Raw genomic sequence first — 15,164 nt, forward strand, 5'->3', positions numbered from 1 at the left:
CTTCAGTGTTCCTTTTGCAAGAGACAGTTTTTCTACTTTTCTACATAAAGATGTGCCTAAATTGAGTACATACGGAGAAGAGCTACCAGTTAAAAAGTGCCTTCAACAGGAGCTTCCAACTGACCGTAGGAATTTTTAACTCATTTAAAAATCTCACAGTTGGCCTCTGAGCTAGGTGCTGCTATTCTCATTCTAAAGCTGGGGAAACTGAGGCCTGGGAGATTATTTCTCTGGTTCATGGTCACAGAGCTCATAAGAGGCAGAGCCAGGTTTCAAACTGTGAGATGACAGACATGTATGTTACAAAGAGAAGTTTCTGCGGAGAGCTACACAGTGTTAGAAATCCCTGACATTCCCAAGTTTTAAACCTAGTGGGACAGATGGCAAACATCACAGGTTCCTGGAGCTGGGGGTAGCCGTCAGCATGGGTCCCTGAACATCCCACCCAGACGTCTTCCCTTCCCACTGGCCCGAGGCCTCTCCTGTCCCTTCCGCATGGGACAGAACATAAGTTACAAAGTACAATAGCTGCAGAAAGATGAGTGGAAAAAGGTGAGTTGAAGGTTCCCTATATTGTAACTTGATCTCCTACAATCAACAGATAGAGTCTAACACACCGTCTGAGAAGAGAGAAAATTCAACACGCAGATGACAGTAAGTAAAAGTGGAAGTTGACTGACCCACAGCAATCAATGCAATTGCGTGAGTTACTGTTCCACGCTACCTGATAGTAACACCTGATAGCTCGCCAAAGTATACTCTAATGACTTCATAATCCCAGCACGTTTGGGTTAAGAGAGAGGAGGGTCAGCAGCAGCAAGTAGGAGAGAAATCACACCCACAGGTGCACAAAGACAGCTCCCGTTTTGATTCTAAAAGGAAAGGAAAATATAATTCCACTAATTTGCAAAGGAAAATATAATTCCACTAATTTGCAAAGAATGTCTTTGGCTTCTCTACAAGAGGTTGACCGATTTATTATAGAAACGAGCCCTTCTGTCTCTCAAGGAAGCATCATTTACTCACACTAACGGACTGTAAAATCCATTCCTTTAAAGGATACTTCATTGTCTTAGCGGAGACTTCTGCTTAGAGTAGCAAGAGCATCCATTTCTTCCAAATCCCCAAATCCACCAAGCACTGAAAACACAGAGAGTCACAGCTCGGTGGTTCCCACAAGAATCTAGAAGGAGCCACACCACACACTCAGGTGACTTAGAATAAAACCAGCTGTGTAAAACACTCTGCTTTGGTTTACTGGAATTTTACGTCCATATTTGCTTAAGTGATGACATTGTTAATGCTGAGAGTCAAGCACCATCTAAATTAAATCCACATGTCCATCTCTCCTAACATCCAAGTTAATGATGGCAAATGGACCGTCACCTTAAATATCATATCTCTACATTAAGCATTCACTCTGGTAAAAACTGCTGACTGTGCCCCCAAATCCATTCTTTCTTTCTTCCACAATCAGAGTCAAAGCTGCTCATGTGACACTAAGCTAAAGGCCACATTTTCAAGCCTCACCTGCATCAAGGTGTCGATGTGTGGCTCAAAGGATGTGTGTTTGGGTCAACAGGCTGTGAACCAAAGTGATGTTACAATGTCTGGCTTGTTTTCAACCAATAAGAAAGCCACTTGCACCAGAGTTCTTTTTGCTCTTCCTGTAAACTGGGACACACAGGTGCACATAATGCCATGAGACTGATGGGTCAAAAGATGGATGGAACCGTATCCCAGTATGATTTACCATGCATGTCCCATCTGGATATTATATAAATTTCTTTAAATTCTTTCATTTACTGTATTTTTATAGTCCCTTGTTAAAGCAGCTTAGTTTTAGCCCAACAAATTCAGTGAAATCAACCTGTTGGTACCATTTACCCTAACTCCCATCCTCTGTGACAACACTGCCCAATAGGACTTGCTCGTGGTGGAACTGTTCGTTATCTCCACTGCGCAACGTGGTAGCCACGTGGGGAGATTCAGACCTTGAAATGCAGCCAGTGTGCCTACAGAATCAAATTTCTAGTTGTATTTCACTATAGTTAATTAAAAACTAGTTGCCAGTTACTACTTTATTGGGCAATGCAGTATCTAGAACACGTAAAACTGTGAATGTACAACAATTAGAAAGACTCATTATCATGATAGAAATACCAATATTTTACAGCCCAGAGCTTTTTGCTAGACTGTAACAGAGCAATAGGAAGGCCGCAAACCACAATTTTCTCAAAGCCGAAATAGATGTTGGGCTGAGACTGCAGGATGAAGTGTTTAGGGTTGTCATTTTAAACTTGACACCAGCTTATATTTCAACATGAAGGACACTTGGGATTCTTTCACACTATCATCAATACATTTCTCTTCCATAAAACTAAACTCAGCAGATTATTTTTGTTGGAGAGACAAATACAAAGCAGTTAGCAACAATCAGGCCAACCAAGAAGTTACCATCTTTGTTCCACTGCACCGAGACCTGGGACAGTAAAACTTAATTTCAAGATTTCTGGAACATCTTCTGATCGACTGGGGTACTTGTTTTGTAAAACTCCACATGGAGAGGTCACGTTTGCATTTATATTTGTAAAATACTGCAAAACTCCGAGAAAAGACTGTGTTAGAAAGGAGACAGATGCCACGGGAAACAGCCATCTGAAACATGTAGCTGAGGCTCTGAATACAATTATGAGAAACAAATAAACCAAACTGGGCAGATTGCCCAGAGACAACAGTCAAATGTAAACTTTGGAGAGAGACAGAAATGAAGGGAGGGTACAGGGACCAGAGGGGGCCGGCAGAGGGGATGAGGGCAAGTGAGGGGGGGAAAAGAAGATGGGGAGGGGGAGAGAGGTGGAGGGAAAATAAGCCGCCTAGAGCAGGACAAATAATACAATGGCCATGAAGAGGCAAACCAAACAGAAGTGACTCGTCCGAAGTCCTGAGGGTACTGGCAACAGCCCTCATTCAAGCACTCAGGTGAGGGATTTACATAGACAGGTTGTACTTGGTTTTTGCCCCAGGGTGAGTTTATCAGTAATCGGAATTGTATGTTCCTGTCTCCATTGTTGGACAAACTTAAACAGCAATGAAAACAGTATTTTCTAATCGCCACTAAAAGGTGAATCCAAATCTTCCCTCAGCACAAAGCAAGTTATCATTGTTTCAAGATTTAACATATTCGGATACAAAGCAGTAACAAATAGAGGGGAATACACCAGCCCATCACCCCTTAGCCTGCAAGCACCTGCAGAGAGAAGGAGGCTCCCTCTTACACGCAAAGTTGGGTGTTTCTCTTTTTCTTCCTTTTTCCAGTAAGAAAGGGGCATCGCACTCATCCTGTCCTTAGGACTTGAAACTGCAAAACTTAAGTGCTGCAACAGTTTTAAATTAAATGATATTATCCAAAGAGGAGAGAACTCTGTGTGCTCAGAATAAACAGCTACAATTTTTATTTCCCAAAGTGAAAGTGTTTAAAACTGTAGTTTATAAATGTTGCCCAGACATACAATGTAGAATAATAGACTAAGGGCTGGACTAGGACACAGTGTCTGATTCCAACTCTGCCTTAAATCAGTTAAATAATAATCACGGTAATAACAATCATAAGAGCATCCTATTTAACCTACTCTAAGCTCCACTGCCACCCCAACTGCCCATTTAACACCTTCACCTTACAACCAATATTACCTTAAAATCACTGCGGCACATTGTATTTTGTGAAAACTTCTAGTCATACATCCCAAGTTCAAGAAGGCAGCAGTCCCAATGCATCTCAGACTTGATGAAATGCAGGTTATAGTAAATCAAAATGTAGCATTTGGGGAGGTGGGTATACCCATCTCAGTGGTAGAGTGAATGAATGCCTAGCATGCATGAGGTCCTGGGTTCAATCCCCAGCACCTCCTTAAAAATAAATAAACTTTATTACTGCCCCCCAAAAAAAACAAACAAGCAAAAAAACAGTCAAACCAAAAATCCAAAAACAAAAAGTAGCATTGGTTATTATGTATGTGCTAGGCACTATAACTTTCTCTCTACTAACTTAATCCACTCCCTGACAACGTGGAGGGAAGGACGGCTATTGACTCCATTTGCCAGATGCAGAAATTGAGGCACAGTGACATTAAGCAGCTTGCACAACATCCCATGACTAGTAACTGGCAGAGCCAGTGTGAAACTTAGGAAGTCTGGCATCCAGGTCTGTGCTCTTAGTCATCACACTCCCTTTGTACCTCACAGGCAACTTTGCACAAGTCTTTTTCAAGTGGTACCTTTTTCCATACCTGAGCTGCTTTTAATCCCCAAAGGAGTGCACTGGACTAAGCCATCTCTAGAGTCTGATCCGGCTTTAACACGTGGGGTTCTCTGACATGAGAAAGAGCACATCACATCCCCCTGCAGGGCAGATACCATATCATTAAAGAAACAAAATGATCTCTAATTTAAATTATATTTCTCCAGTTCCTTAAAGAAGGATACTGCTTTTCTCTCCATTTACAGAAAAAAAAAGAAAAGAAAAGAAAAAAAAGCTTATGGGACAAAACTGAGGTATTTTTGTTCTTGGTTAAATATCAGACATTTTAAATAAAGCAGATATTACCCTTCAGGAAACCTGATCACTACTTTTGTACCACCCTCTGTCTAATTCAGCTACGTTTGTCAATCTCTGTCATACTGGACATTGGCAGACAAACTAAATCCTAGCAAATAAACATGCCAGAACCTGACACACAGCATAGAACTTGATATTATGACTTTTAAAATAGTAACAATAAAGTACATGTATACATTCACACCACACACACACACACACACGATTTGTGTGTATGAATGGTATTTTACATTGAAGTGAGAATTCTTCAAAAGATGGGATTTGCCCCACCAATTTTAGAATCATTAAAAAGTCAGTTACTCTAGGAAATGGCCCAGAAAACTACAAATCAGAATGTTACTCCCTATTAATACCAGGTCTGTCTTCAAATCACACAAACACCAGATTTCTCTACTTCAGAGGAAAGTCCAGATTTGCCATTATTTAAAAAAAAAAAAAAAAGCTCAACCCTTTTTCCAATCCTTCGTGCAATTAGAACTCAAAAATGGAAACTTGACAAAAATATAAACCACCTTCTAATTTCCCTCCATCAAGTACAGAGCTAAAGGGATTGTCCAAAAGAGGGATAAACAGAGCAGAACTTAATGCTGCTCGTATGACAACTTCTTCTAGCCATGGACAGGAATTTCCTGTTTTAAAAAATGAATTCCAAAAGCAATTTTTTTTTCCAATTTTTGAAGCTCTGGCAGAATTTCCTCAAAGCCAATCCACCAGTTTACTGGGCCAAATTAGGAGAATTTCGAAATAGTGTGAAATAGCACGTGAGGTAGACACCAACTTAGCTCCCTTAAAAATGAAGTTCTAATGAGGTCACCCATCTTGCAAGTAGTAGAACCCAGATTCTAACTCAGGCCGTTTGGTTCCAAAGCTGCTTAACCAGTAACCCCCTACTGTATGTATGCTCTCCCGGCTTTCTCGCCAGACCCTGGATCCCAGAGGACAAGTGAATGTTTTGTTCACCGCTCTATCTCATGGGCAGGCCAAGCCGGGTGCTGACAGATAGAAGGAGATTAATAAGTATCTGCTGGCTAAACAGATTAATAAAGGAATTGAACGATTTAGATGAGTCAATGCTCAAATGTCAGTCCTTGAAAATTCTTTCAGATCCTCGGTGGTGATGACAAAAGGAGAAATGAAAGACCGAGTTAACCGTCCTGGCCTCAAGAACCAACTCAGGGAAACTCAGGTCAATCAGAACATTAAGATCTGTGAGCTAATGTGGCACCCAATCACCCAGACCAGAAGACAAAGTCTTTCTAGAATCTTCCATCTCACTCACCCCCTTTGGTCAATCCGTCACCAAGCCCATCCACCTTTTTTCCATTGCTGCAACCCATACCCACTTCTTCAATCATTACACTCCCGACATAATTCAAGTTTTCACCTGCCCTCCCTTGGCTGCTCTTCCTACTTTTACACATTCAAGGAATAGCTTCCCTCTGTCCCCATCAGATTCAAAACAGACTGAGGAAATAATAATAGAGTGGTAGACAGAGAGAAAAAGGGCTTCTTTATTTCTGGGAACTCTAGTTCAGAACCTGTAGCTTTAGGTCTACAGCCAAGTGGCAAGCATGAGACCAAAGCCGGTCCACTTACGGGCAGAAAGGCTTCCCCAGAGGGCAGCTCCCTCCCAAGGGAAAAACGGAATGGAGTTCAGATCTCGACGTTATTCCTTCCAAATTTTTTACCAACCAGGCACACACTCCAGGCCAGGAGTTAGATTAATGACTCTCCCTTCACAAGGAGTAGAGTGATCCACATGCCTGTCCAGCAGTCTCTCTAAATCTGTCCACAGGTGACTGCCTTTGGTAAAAAGCATTTGCCACTGGCATGCCCTCCTGCCATCCACTGGGCTTCACGTCGTTTTCACAGCCATGCGCCCTGCCTCCCTCTCCAGGTGTGAGCATCCTCTCCTTCCCTTGCAGCTGACCCACTGGTCCCTGCCTCCTTGTCTCACCTTCTCTCATTCCCTCCTGAATAGCCATGCCTGGCAAGCCCTTACTCATTTCTCCAGACCCAGTTCAAGGCCACCTCGGTTAAGAAGTCCTTGTGAACATCCCTAGCTAAAGTTCACTATCGCTGGTCTGTCTCCCATCACATGCTTCAGTTTTGCCATCTGTGGCTCTTATAGTACTTTATTCTATTCCATTCACTGGACTGAAGGCCCCTAAATCAAGAATAATTTCTTCTATTTTTAACCTCCCCAATATCTACCTCAGATTCTGATACACAGATACTACAAAGACTTACTGGATTAGAGAATGCTGGAAGCAAAATACGAAGTAGGACATAAAAATTCCATACCAATAAAATGCCAGTGGATCAGAGGGAGGAAAGACCAAATTCAGTTGAAAGCACTGGACATACTTCCTCAAAATAAGGGGGGTTAGGCATTATAAACAAAGATATATCTAAAAGAAATCAAAGAAAATTTTATCTTAAAAAATTAACATTGAATTGGGCCTGAACTGAGCAGGTCTCAATGGGTAATCAATGGAAAAAACAGTACAAGATTTAAAACAAACAAAAAACAAACAAACAAAAAAACCAGCATGACAAAAGACACAAATCTAGGAAAATAAAAAATTTACTCGGAGAGCACTGAGGTTCCTAGTTTGGCCAGAGGCTGGAATACATACAGAAGTGCATCCTGAGAGAATGCCAGAGGGGAAAATCTGTCTAAACAGACATAAAGCCTCGAGCACCAAATAAAATAAATTTCTACTTAATTTACAGACAATGGGAGTCAAAGAATATTTTCTAAAAAAGTAGTTGGTGAATTATGCCAAGAAAATTATATAAAAGCTGGATCCTTTTAGTAGTGATAATAAACTAATAATTTGTTTTTCAATTACTTGCAAATTTGTAGTAGTAGTGATAATAAACTAATAATTTGTTTTTCAATTACTTGCAAATTTCTCACGATTGTAGTGAATCTGAGCTTATAACCATTTGATAATCTCAATGGAACATTACTTGAGCATAATAAAATGACTAATAAACTAGGATGATCATGAGACTAAATATTAATTTGTAGTCATTTTTCATTTTGCTTATGATTTTTTCAACCCACTCCTGCATGTTTCATCTGTCTAATGAATCTGCACTCGGCACTGGTCTATCATGTAATAACCCTTGCCAATTTCCCAATTCTCTTAATAGCCGGTAATGCAAAATGCTGATTTCAGGCAATAACAACTAAAAACATCTGTTTCTACTTCCCTGTTTCTTCTTCACTATTCAACGACCAACTCTGGTGAGCTTCAGAGATCACTCTTCAAAGAATAGTAGACAATCAGCAAAATAGAACCACGTAGAAATTGTTGAGCTGTCTGACTTCAATGCCAGAGCTGAGCAAACAGGATCAGACAGATAAATGGTCTCTAGACCCATCTGCAGTCAGTTCCGAGTTACAGCAGCGGAACAACTCTGAACAAACTCCAATATGGCTCTTCAAAAACAGCACCTGGAATTATAAGCCTGCTTTTGCTCTTTGCCAACTAGCTATGTAGTATCAGTCAAGTCACTTTTGTGCATGGGGCTTGATTTCCTAATCGATACAATGAAAAGATTAGACTAGGTCCTCAAGCAAAAGACCCATTTAACTGCCAGCTAAAGGCTTCCTTTTAAGAACAGCCAAGATTCCCAGAAAGAAGATGATTTTCCCAGCAGTGGCATCCTGCCCTTGACCCCTGCCAGAATAGCATCCTAGTCCCACTTCTCTCTTGGTTCCCCCGTAACAGTCTCTGATACGATTTGAATTGAAATGCAGGTATCAGAAAGTACCCTCAGGATCACACTAAGAAAAGGTGAAAGAGCAGGCAGATTGGACAGAGATAGAATTTGGTCTGCGATGCAGTTGCAATAGAGGATGCAGCCAATTCCACGGGGAGCTCTGGACCCAAGGTGGCCCTTCAGAGACGTCCCCAGTTATACCCCCATCTCAAAAAGTCATCGGATGGGAGCTGCTCCCTTGCCTTGGGTGAGAATCATTTCCAGAGAAGCAATGAGCTGTGAGCCATCAGCGGCCAAAACCCTGTGCAGCTGGGGGTATGAGAAGGTCAGTCCTGGAGGGCATGACTGGACAGAGAAGGAAAAGTCACTACATTCCTTTCAGATCTTCTTAAAGTACGGAAGAAACGGGTGTAAAGCATGGTAAGTAAGAAATGGATTAAAAGGAAATGGCTGGACTCTGCATGATCTTTCCCAAATTGTTTCATTTCTTTGTGCCTCAATCTCTTTCACTGTCAGGTGATCTATGGCCATTTTCACCAGGAAAATAGTCCAGGTTCTATTGTATATTTAATTCTTGGTCAACCCTCAATGCCCTTTTGCTACCTACCCCAAAGCTTATGAATACTGCTAAGGAAAAACCCCAGACAGATCAAAAATCTCCAGTAGCATTTGAAATTCATCTTCATGAACTGTGACGAGATGATCAGTAGCAGCAAACTCAAATCTATGCACCTCGGTGGACACACAGCAATCGCGAGATTAAATTAGATTTGCAGGCAGCCACTTGGAGATTTTGACATTAGACCCAATACAATTACTCAGTTAGCTGTGTCTTTATTACCCATGCTTCCCCTTGTGAGGCAATTTTCCTTATTGGAAGTAAAGCAACCCCAACCAAAGCATTGAAAAATGATCCCTTTCCTGTTTTTATTAGCCCGTATCAAAGAAATGACTATTTGAAGCACAACCTAGGGGAGGGAATTGGCTTTTTATTGCTCAGTTCATGTTGTTATGGCTTCAGGAATGGAGAAAGACTCCCCAAGGAAATACTGTCTCTCAAAACAAGCTTGCAGGGATAATCAACAGGAGAGGTCTTTGGGAGAGATGGAAAAGAGAGAAAATTATTAAAATGTAATTAAATAAGCAAAGTGGATGCAAAATAAAATGTGAAAAGTACGCTGTTCAGGACAGAAATGCCATGTCCTGAAATGCAGTTTCATGGCAGTCTGCACAGTACACATTGTCGAAATGGGGCTACATAAATCTTTCCAACCAACAGAGCAGCTGTTGAGCTACAAAATCAAAAACTAAAAGACGAAAAGGAGTATGTGAATGCTCCCTATGAATCCGAATTTACTCTCTGGCTCCTCAACACAAATGTCAACCATGCTCAGTGTCACGCAGCGTAAGATTCCCACCAATGAGATACTACACCCACTCACCTGAGCAGAACACCCATTCAGGTAAACAAATACCTACAGTTACAGGTGGATATCATGCCACAGAACCATTTCAAGGCCTTTGCTCAGAAAGTGCAGTCACCTCTATCGCAAGTTCCATCTCAGGAAGCTCACATGTGGGACTGTTCACTTCTTCTGTAGTTTGATTCTTCAGGTGACCTCTGCCTGACGCTGTGCCTCTAACAGATACCATATTACTAAAGAAACAAATGGCACTTGAATTTTAATTATATTTCTTACATTCCTTATAGGTTATACATTTCTCTCCATTTACAGGGAAAAAATATATGTTCAGAACAATGGATTTTGCTGAATTTATAGAAGAGGGTTATTTAAATATAGCCTCGTGTCCATGTACACATACACACATACATTACAGCTCAGTGTTTTTCTTCTTTTCTGAAATGGATTATTTCACTTCTGATTATAGTAAGAAGGGAAGTCAGAAGCAGAAGACGAACTAGAAACCATTCTAATCATATCAGACACATCTAATAACTTTTATCATTTGTATAATAAAAAGGAGAAAAATAGAAATGCAAAGCCCCCAGCATAAAGTAGATGAATCTATAAATTTAAAAGCATTCGTAACCCTATAACCCCTTAACCCAGAGATCCCCAAAGGAATGACTGTTTAATTTAAATATCAATTTTTAAAATTTTTTCTAGATTGATTTACTTAAATTGTCATATAAATCCAATTTCCAAATCATTGAATCAAATATTACCAAATGTATATTTTCAATAAAAAATAGCCAGAAGCATTCTACTCAATACTTACTGAAAGCAGTTAAGCTGACAATACTGTAAATCAGTGAAGCTGAAAAGTCTGACGCAATTGTTTTCAGCAATGCTAAAAAATACATATTTCATTTTTCCTTAAATACACAAGCAAAGCTATTTTCATCCACAAGATGTAGACCTACATTGTTCAAAACAAAAGCCCAAGTTAGAACATCCTCAGAAGAAAACACATCCAGAGAAATTTTGTTTTAAGAGTAAAATGTTGGCAACTAAGAAAAGTTCACTGAAAATATGAGAGGGTTTTCATAGGCTTTTTTGGATCCAATAAAGATCATGGCTACAAAATCATCTTCATGTATTTGTTTAACAAAAATGTATTAAAGACCTACTACCTGAGCAGGGTTATACTCATGTCAGGGTGAGAATGTGGTTGGATAAGCAATGAAAAAATACAAAGGAACAAGAAATAGGAAAAAAAAAACAAAAAAACACCAGACATTAAACCAGAGGATAATGAGTGGAAAGTAAAGCAACTGAGGACTACATGACAGGGTGGATTTCTTTTACATCAGAACCTCAGTGACCTCTGATATCAACTCATCCTAAAGGGCGTGTCCAGGACCTAAACACCTCGAAAGACCTGAACAGTGTTGGTTCTTCAACAGCAAAAGATACAAGAAGACAGACAGGAATCAGGACTCTCGTGGTGCTGAGCGTCCCCGATTTTAGAGTTGATTCTCTGATCTTCCCAGAAGTAAAATAACCTTCCCTAAGCATCCTGAGCAGACATTTTCAGAGGGAAACATGCTCACAGCCCTGGCTGAGCTTTAGAGCAAGTACATTCTAACGAGTAATGTCATCTTGTCCTGAACATTTATCTAATAATTCATGGTGCATTCTCAGTATTGTGATCTTACCACTGCAAGGCTGCTCCCCTGGGCCACCGCACAGCTCCCCGGTCTGAGATGAGCAAGAGGGAGCTGGCTTCTCTCCTACTAAAGCTGCAAAAGCAATGAAAGGAAGGATGCTTGCAGACCTCACTTTCATCCTTGGGTGCAAGCAACTTAAAATACTGCCAAGGAGGCCTGGTGATAATACCCTAGCCTGATTCTGTTCTTTTTTCTTCTTGGAGCACTTTAAGGAAAGTGATATTATAATGGAAAGTGTAATAAATTTAGTCAGAATGATCGCATCTATTCTCGACTGTAAAATCAAGGCAAGTCATTTGAGCTGCCAGGGCCTCAGTTTCCTCACCTATAAACTGGGAACACCCCTCCCACAGTCCCTGTGATGATAAGATAAATTTCTGAAAGGCTGTATAGTTCCCAGAGTACTTCATAGACATACTCACGGAGAAGTCTTCCGGGGGGCTGGCAAAGAGAGCAAATACAAATACATATTGTAATAATTCCCTATATTCGTGGCTGTTTCAAATCTATACTTTTGAAACCAGAGGGAAATATAAGCTACAACTTATAAACTATTTCGGGAGGAAGGAACACGTGTGCACCTCTTTCAGTCCTCTGTTAGCTTCCGTTTGTGAGCAGGTGGGCTAGCCCAGGTAAAAGGCTATCCCGGCACCAAGGAAATTAAAAGTCCATGATGCTCTGGGGCACCTGAAGCAGGGACAGCCCCTCAGCTCTACTTCGTGCTCTAGAGATGCTACAGAATATGCTGATCATTTCACTCGCTGCGGTTCTTACAGACACTGGTTAGCCTGCCAATTTGTCAGCAGATTGTTGCCTAATGAGCAGTTAATTGGTCCTTGGGAGAGCCAGGTAAAATGAGCTGAAAGTTTCCCCCCAAAAGTGTCTTTCATTTGTGCTCACCTAATCCATAACACTGTCACTTTCCTTTTTAACGGCTACTTTGCAATCACTGCGATTCTTTGAAATACACAAAGCGATCCAAAGATCGGGAAAGATTTTGGCTGCAACTGAAATGATGAGGCAGGAGGGGTCAGGGGCACAGCAGAGAGGGGCGGGGACGCCAGCACGGCCACAGGGACTGTGGGCGGGACCAGGCTGCTCACCAGCTGTGTGCCGTAGGCGGCACCAGCCTGCCCCTGAGTCTCTGTGTTGGCAACTGTACAGTGGGGTGATGTCTGCCCGCCTCCTGGCTGTCATGAACTGCAGGAATGAGTGTGTGCAACAAGCTCAGAGGGGCAAGTGGCACCTACTAATTGTTAGTTACTATTACTGAAATGACCGAAAACATAATAAACTTGGCAATAGCCAAGCCTATTCTATTAGTAATTGTTTTTGTCCCATGAGCTAAGAGATTTGAAAGAGAAGAGAGCTGAGAAGAACACTGACCTGTGCTTACAGCAGAAGGCAATCAGTGCCCTACTCCCATTCTCTCTGAATTTCTCGACGCTCCCTGGTGGTCTAGTGGTTAGGATTCCGTGCTCTCTCTCTCTCTCTGAATTTCTCCTCTTCTTCCCTGTCCTTGGACTTAACATTTTGGCTGCAACTGAAATGCACCCACCTCCGCCTCCATTCTCTACCCTGTCTCTTACCTGTCCCTCCTCCTCCTGGGGTCTGAGCCACCTCTGACAGCTAGAAAGTGTAAGACCTGGTCTTGGACTTGGACTTGGACTTAACGCAGACGCTCCTACGATCTGACTGGAGTCCTCCGTTGGGTCAAACGTTCAATTGCACATACAAGTAGCCTTTTCCTGACTTCCCCACCTTGCCAAAAAGTGGGTGACTCGCAGCCAGAAGGTCAATCCACAAGCAGAAGAAGAAAAATTCCTGAAATTTTTCTCTAGAAATTTTGGTTCTCTTTCCACTGCTACATCTGCTTGGTAAATGCAGCAAAGGAATTTACCATAGAAAGGGTAGCAAACAAAAAAATGTTTTAATAACATTTCTGCACATTGCTCAAAGCTTCTAAAGTTACAATTATGAATTCGGGCAGTGTTAACAACTGTTTTTCATTTTGTTCCTGGTTTGGAAGTTAAATAGTAATTGAGAATTCTCTCACATCGAATGCACAGCCTAATAAAGATTTACGGCTCCAGACACCGTCTACACTTCTTCACCCAGGGACCAGGAAGAATGGTGACCTTGTGTTTATATCTCATGACTCAGGGCAATTCACAGAGGGTTAATGATTATTCACGTCAGAAGCTGTAAGTCTTTAGGGTATGAACTAGCACATTTTAAAAGCATCAGCCTGCAGGGTCTCCTTCATTGCAGGCGTGGGGAGGACCCAGGATGGTCAGGTGCTTCTGCCCCTTCTCTGAAGCATTCCAAGGTCCTCACTCACAAATCCCACAGGAATCACTTTCCATGGAATAAACCATGTGAGGAATGGAACATGGAGGTTTTCGGGAACAATTAGGGAGAATCTCTTAACAAAATATTTAGTTTCTCCCAAGAGTGTAACCCACTCCTCCTTCAGTGTATCTGTTCTGTGGTTATCATTGTTGCTGTTTTAGAAGCCATGTGCATCCTTTAGGTATTTGGGGAATTGCAGATATTTTCACGATTTAGAGAGCAGCTCCAGCCTTGTGCCCACGTCCCACTTATCACTTCCGCTCCCATTTAGCACCTTGGAGAATTCGGGTCCCTCGGTGAATCAGCTTGTTCTGCAATCACTGGCCTCCCTGCCTAGAATCTCAGTTAGACGCTGAACTTCCTTAAAGCAAGTCTCTATCTAAAGATTTAATGCAGTGAGTAGATGGGAAAAGAGGTCTAAATTTCTGTAACCAGAACCCCCCAAAATGCTATGTGCTGGCAAAGTTCAGCTGATACGGACTTTTTTCACCACATCATCGAACTTCCAGTCTGGCTCATGCACAGCAGATGTGATGCTGAGCAAAAGGTTGTCAGAGCTCCTTGAGAAAGATGCCATCTTTGTGCGGTTCTAGTCAATTTGTCGCTTTTGACAAGACATCACTAACCAATGATGCCAAGGAAAAGTCTTACAAATAAAGTTAAAGCATTTATTCAAGGCATTCAACACAAGCGCAATTCGGCGTCTTGCTTCAACTTTAGTAGATCTACATGTTTCAGGGTAACAGTAAAAGTAACTAACACTATAGGTAGAGTCCATAACCATTACTGCACCGAAAATGGGACACATCATTTATGAAATCCAACTTTTGGTGCAGGAGGTTATGTCCCACCGAAGGCAGGGAAATAAATAAAATCAGTAGATTTCCCAGTTAATGTCTAAACATATCTACACAGATAAAAGCACATACATGTAACAGAGAATGAGCATTAACATAAAGACAGTGAGGGGGTTACTTTTTAACAATTACAAGGAAATAAATGTATTAAGGGGTGGGGAGAAGTAGCAATATGAGTGAACCAAACAATAACCCTTCATCAAACATAATCGCACATGACAGAATGTTTTCTAGGGAACTTCAGGTAGAGTCCTACAGTAGATCCATCAGTCAATGCAGAAATCTCTAGCACAACATCCTTTACTGTGGTTGCCTTTCCCCTGTGGGAGGACTCACTCTCTCACAAGGTAGCCTGTCTCAAACGTGGGCAGGTCCTTCCTCAGACTGAGCCAAATCTACCTATTGTCTAGTAACTTACATACATCTGTCTTTGCTCAGCACGCTGAAATTTAACCTTCATCGTGACAGC

At 41.5% G+C, this 15,164-nt stretch overlaps 1 protein-coding gene across 3 annotated transcripts in view; it reads right to left on the reverse strand.

Annotated features, from left to right (window-relative positions):
* Window positions 1–15,164, reverse strand: part of FBXL7 (F-box and leucine rich repeat protein 7) — a 414,211-nt gene that overhangs the window by 363,614 nt on the left and 35,433 nt on the right. The gene's annotated exons all lie outside the window — the stretch shown is intronic.

This window comes from Vicugna pacos, chromosome 3 (assembly GCF_048564905.1).
Source record: "Vicugna pacos chromosome 3, VicPac4, whole genome shotgun sequence".
Classification (NCBI taxonomy): domain Eukaryota; kingdom Metazoa; phylum Chordata; class Mammalia; order Artiodactyla; family Camelidae; genus Vicugna; species Vicugna pacos.